At 41.8% G+C, this 5876-nt stretch overlaps 1 long non-coding RNA gene across 1 annotated transcript; it reads right to left on the bottom strand.

The window, feature by feature from the left end:
• Nucleotides 1-425: 425 nt before the first annotated feature.
• LOC128411404 (uncharacterized) lies at nt 426-3032 on the bottom strand. Its single transcript, XR_008329791.1, has 2 exons — nt 2977-3032; nt 426-1755 (listed from the first exon to the last, which is right to left on the bottom strand). It is a non-coding gene; the product is annotated as an uncharacterized LOC128411404 (long non-coding RNA).
• Nucleotides 3033-5876: the final 2844 nt, after the last annotated feature.

Below are 5876 nucleotides of genomic sequence, written 5' to 3'. Positions count from 1 at the left end.
TCCAAATTAACCTTATTTTTCTCTCCCTCTTATTCTTTTACCTACAAAAGTTATTCATAATCATCATAAATCTTGAGACATGGTTCTGTGGAGAAGCAATTGTTTATAATCTTCATGTTGTGCATTGATCATTTCCTATTTTTTATAAGCTTTTCCCTTATTTTTGAAACTAGGCAGTATATATACCAGTTTTTCAAGAGTGATTTGAATCACAAAATGGATCAGTCCTGTGTCTTGAGACTGTAAAAAGGAAGGAAATAGTTACCGGTATTTGCTGATTGTTTCTCTAAATTTAGAAATCAGCATGGGCAGGCCATAGGACCTACCATAATAAATGAATGACTGCTGTTTCGTCTATTGGCTAAATATCACTTGTTCCAGGTAGAACAATATGCTGTGCTTTCTTGTTTTCGAAACTGCTGGTCTTAACATTTTGAAAACTTCTTTTTAATTTCTCTTTTTATTGGTACACAATGGATGTTTTATGTAACCTGCTTGGGGGTTCTGATGACTTAATGGGACATAGAATAAATAAACATGCAGTTGCCATTTGTAGCTCAAGTATAACAATATTTCTATATTTTGTTTGGTTCTGAAGCTAACTTAAAGTTAGTCAAGTGCTTCCATTTGGAAAAGTGGTTTTGCCAGTTCTCTCTGCAAGCCTCTATTTTTCTTTCTTTCTTTAAAACACCTGCTGCTTTCTCTTCAGTTGAGCAAGTATTCTAGGCATCTTCAAGGTTTTCTCCACAAATTATCCACTTTTAGGTGTGTTTTATGCCTGGAGAGACTTTAAATGGGTTCTAACTGATGATCTGATTGATTGTTATAGCTAGCTAGCATCACCTGTAATCCTTTCCACCTTTCAATCTTGGCCCACTGGGGTTGGTGGGGAGATTAGGATGTGGTCAGCTGTGGGCTGCAGTGCAGCTTCTCAAACATTTTTTTCCTGGTAAACTCGGGGTCATTTTTTTTGTCCAAATGGTTGTCCTCTTCTAAATGCCAGTTGATGCACATGATTTACTGTTATCTATGATGTGTTTATGGACTTAATTGCACTTGCAGCTGTATCCATAAACTTCAGGTACCTTCTAAGTATGGTGTGCCTGAGAATTGCAGGTGTCCAACCAGTATGCATTGCTAGCTTATGAACAAGACCATCGTCAATGGCGTCAGGTATAGGTTGCATGCAATCAGGATTCTTCAGCTGTGACTTCAACTTATTGGCCAGAAACTCTGTTGCTGGCCACAAGTACCAAGTTAGCTCCGGTTTCTTGGGAAATAAAGTTTCCTGCAGGTATTCCAAAAATATCCTAAATGAAAAAAGTCCCTCTGCAAGGAATTCCAGGCATGCTTCCTTTTCAAATGTAGAGGGGTAGCATTTACTTTCGCTATGGATCTCTGGGATAAGCAAATGTTCCTGAGGCAGATGACTCCAATTGGTATCACATGTGCCTCGCAGATTACACAGCGTTTTATACAACTTGGTAGTCTTTTTTATTAGCCAGATAGCCAAAGGTAAGGCTTCAGGAGTGGCACCTAATTCTTCCTCAAAAGGCATGCTAGCAGTCTGAGCCTCAGCCATGATGAAAAGCATGGCAGCAGTGGCAGTGCAAAGAAGAACATTCATTGTCTTCTCTTCCGGCTTTACTCTTCCCTTTATCTCTCGCTTGTACCTTTGTGTCTAACGGTGCTGGCTGGCTGGATGTAGCAATTCCTTATGAGGCAAGGATTTCAGTATTCACCTTACGAGGGCACCTGACAGAAATAGCATGGATAAAAATACAACAGTGAATGTAGAGCAGAACAGAAATGACAACTAAAAGCAGGAGAATAAATAAGGTGTTTTTCTGTCTCTGGAGGGCATATGCAGCCATCATGGCCATTGTTGGAGCTACTACAGTGGTACCTTGGGTTAAGAACTTAATTCGTGCTGGAGGTCCATTCTTAACCTGAAACTGTTCTCAACCTGAGGTACCACTTTAGCTAATGGGGCCTCCCGCTGCTTCTGCGCGATTTCTGTTCTCATCCTGAAGCAAAGTTCTTAACCCGAGGTACTATTTCTGGGTTAGCAGGTCTGTAACCTGAAGCGTCTGTAACCTGAAGCATCTGTAACCCGAGGAACCACTGTATTAGATAAAATAAAGCAACTGCCTCAGGTAGCATATTTGAGAGGGGCACTGTTTTGCTTGTGTCGGTCAGTACGATGCCTTGGGCCACCTCTAATCATTTATTGACTTATTCACCATGAGTAAGTGTAATCTTTTTCTAAATCCATCCCTGACCATTGCTGTCACTAAACCTTTTATGACAAATTCTCCTGCACACCTGGGACTTGGGACTAGTAGTTGCCTCAAAGCCAAAGTTACATCAAAAGAATCTACCGAGCCTAGTGAAATCGAACTCACATTGTTACGCGTATATTAGCCTCCACAAACTTATACAAGGTGCTAAGCCATAACTTTTGAAACAGCAAGTCTCCTTTTGCCTGGAAACAGATTGCTAGCCGGTGAAGCTGTTCTAGCAATGAAGTGTCATGCTCCCCATAACCAGCCCCTGTCAACGGTCTGGCTGCAGGTCTTTGAACCAGTTGAAGTTTCTGAGCACCTTCCTAAGGCATTCCCACATACAGCACATTACAATAATCCAAACGGGATGTAGGGAAGACATGTGTCACTTTGGGCAACTCATTCACCTCAAGGAACAGGCGGAATTGGTGCACTAGCCTTAACTGCAAATCCACTCCTATCCACTGCAGAAACCTAGACAGCCATGTTCAGGGCTACAGCCAGGAGCATGCCCAGACCGTAAACCCGTGTCTTCAGGAGAAGTATTATTCCCTCTAGCATAGGCTGAATCCCCTTTCCCTGTTCTGTGTCCTGACTGAACAAAAGCACTTCTGAAAGGAGCATTCTGCTGATTCAATTTCCCGCTTCAAGGGAAAGGATATTCGCTTCCAACCTGAGCTAGCATACTCACATTCCCAAAAAGAAAGGAAAAGATGTCTCTGATGGTCACAACAGGTGTTTTCAGCTTTATCAAATAAGATTCGGGAAGCTTTTGTTGGGTTTCCTTTTTATAGGCTACTTCGTGCATTTAATTGTAGTATTTCATCCTACACACACCCCTCCATTTTTCTGTTAACTGAATCCAACTTTAATAATATCAGGAACATTGCACTCCTGTGGGATGTTGTTGTTGTTCCTCGACACACCTCACTTCTTTGATAGCCTCTATCTCCCACCAATGTACCAGATCACAGAAACCATCCTCTTTCTACTTTATTTAAATTATCAGCTCTCATTAATTGGGTTTGGTTCAAATTCTACCCTCACACCCGCAACCAGCTTTCTATCTATATTTGGAACAGACGGATGTCCCCCATCCACCCACCCAAGGTGGTGCAGCTTTCAAAAACAGAAGGCGCCTGCTGTTAGCAGGCAATCCCAGCCACAGAGGGCACTATGACTTCTAACGACAAATACATATCCAAGAGTACCTGCAAGCTACACACTTCAGAAGGAGTGCAACCTTATCCCAAACAGAGAACTTGCCTATCTCCCGAATAAGGGAGTCACCCAAATAGCCTCCATCTTCCCAGTATTCAAGTACAGTTTACTCACTCTCATGTAGTCCTCTGTTGCATTCAGACACAAATTCAGAGCCTTCACAGCTCCTCCTGGTTCAGGTGTTGTGGAGAATTAGAGTTGTGTGTCATCAGCTTACTGGTAAGGGCAGCTAATCCTGTGGGAGATGGAATCAGAATTCAAAACGACCGTTATCAGATTGGAGAAGTAAAAAATCCAAGCTAAAAAAATGAATTTCACTAGGGACCAATGTAAGGTTCTGCACTTAGGCAGGAAGAACCAGGTGCACAAATATAAGATGGGGGACACCTGGCTTGCTAGCAGTAGATGTCAAAAGGATCTCGGGGTCTTGGTGGACCACAAACTTAGCATGACTCAACAGCAGAAAAGGCCAATGCTATTCTAGGCTACATCAATACAATACAATTTGTTGTTGTTTAGTCCTTTAGTTGTGTCCGACCCTTCGTGACCCCATGGACCAGAGCACGCCAGGCACTCCTGTCTTCCACTGCCTCCCGCAGTTTGGTCAAACTCATGTTAGTGGCTTCGAGAATACTGTCCAATCATCTCGTCCTCTGTCATCCCCTTCTTGTACCCCCAAACTTTCCCAACATCAGAATCTTTTCCAGGGAGTCTTCTCTTCTCATGAGGTGGCCAAAGTATTGGAGCCTCAGCTTCAGGATCTGTCCTTCCAGTGAGCACACAGGACTGATTTCCTTCAGAATGGATAGCTTTGATCTTCTTGCAGTCCATGGGACTCTCCAGCACCATAATTCAAAAGCATCCATTCTTTGGCAATCAGCCTTCTTTATGGTCCAGCTCTCACTTCCATACATCACTCCTTAGAAGATGTTGACAAGCTCGAACATGTTCAGAGTGGTCAACCAAGGGAGGGCAACCAAGATGATCAAGGGTATGGAAGGAATTGGGTGTGTTTGAATGAGTTGGGTATGTTTAGCCTAGAAAAGAGGAGATTGAGAAGAGATATGATAGCCATCTTCAAAAATCTTAAGGGCTGTCACATGGAAGAGGGAACAAGCTTGTTTTCTCCTGCTCTAGAGGGTAGGACTCGAACCAATGGCTTCAAGTTACAAGAAAGGAGATTCCAACTAAACATATGGAAAAACTTTCTGACAGTAAGAGCTGTTCAACAGTGAAACAATCTTCCTCAGGAGGTTGTGGACTCTCCTTCCTTGGAATTTTTAAAGCAGTGGTTGGGTGCTTTAGTTGAGATTCCTGAATTGCAGGAGGTTGGACTGGATGACCCTCAGGGTTACCTTCCAACTCTGCAATTCTATGATTCTATGATCCTTCTTAAATTGTGGTGCCCAGAACTGGGCACAAAACTCCAAGTGTGGTCTCACTAAGGCATAACAGAGCAGTATTACTCCTTCCCTGTGATCTGGACACTATACTTCTGCTGGTACAGCCTAGAATAGCATTATCGTGGTTTTTTGCTGCTGCAGCACACTTTTGACTCACGTTTAGCTTGTGGTCCACCAAGACCCCTAGATCCTTTTCACATGTACTGCTAGTAAGCCAGGTGGCCCCATTGTTGATAAGAGTAATTAGAGAACTGCTTTTGGGTTTTTTTGTGTGGAAAGGAAAAGAAGTGAACTTGAAACGTTTGGGTCTGGAATTGCTCAGTTGAAAATAGAACACTCAGATGTCCTATTAGAATGAATGTTTTGAATGATTTCTTTTATGTAAATGACAGGTGGAAAACCAGAATTCCTGTTTACCTTCCTTCCTTCCTTCCTTCCTTCCTTCCTTCCTTTCTTTCTTTCTTTCTTTCTTCCCCCATGTTACTTACATTCCTTCTTTTTATCTTGTTCCTTATTTCTATTTTATTTTCTCTTCCATTGCTGGCCTCTGTTTTGGATTAACATGAAGGTGGTAAAGGGATGGAAGGAAAGCCCCTGGGTGCATTTTCTTTTCTCTCTTTCTTCGTTTTGGTTTTTATCTAGATTAGTTCATTTTATTGTATTGTATTACAAAAAAGTTTTAATAAAAGCTTATTCAAGTAAATAAATTAAGTAGTCCTGCCCTTACAGTGTCCATTTTATTGCTATTTCTGTTTTGGTTTTTGTTTTTTTACAAATCAGAATAATGAACAAAAGAATCCATGTACCTTCGTATGTTCCTTATGGACTACACTTTGGAGGCCCTTACAAAAACCTACATTTTATTCAGCGCTTTACACTTTCCCTCCTCTGCCCTTTGTTTTTGGTCAGGCATAAAATTTCGTTTTTCAAACTGCACTTTTGGAAGGTGGGTTGGAGAAGACGTTTT

The sequence above is a fragment of the Podarcis raffonei genome, chromosome 3, assembly GCF_027172205.1.
Source record: "Podarcis raffonei isolate rPodRaf1 chromosome 3, rPodRaf1.pri, whole genome shotgun sequence".
Lineage (NCBI taxonomy): Eukaryota > Metazoa > Chordata > Lepidosauria > Squamata > Lacertidae > Podarcis > Podarcis raffonei.
The sequence above is the reverse complement of the archived record's forward strand: the minus strand, read 5'-3'. Positions and strand labels throughout refer to the sequence as shown.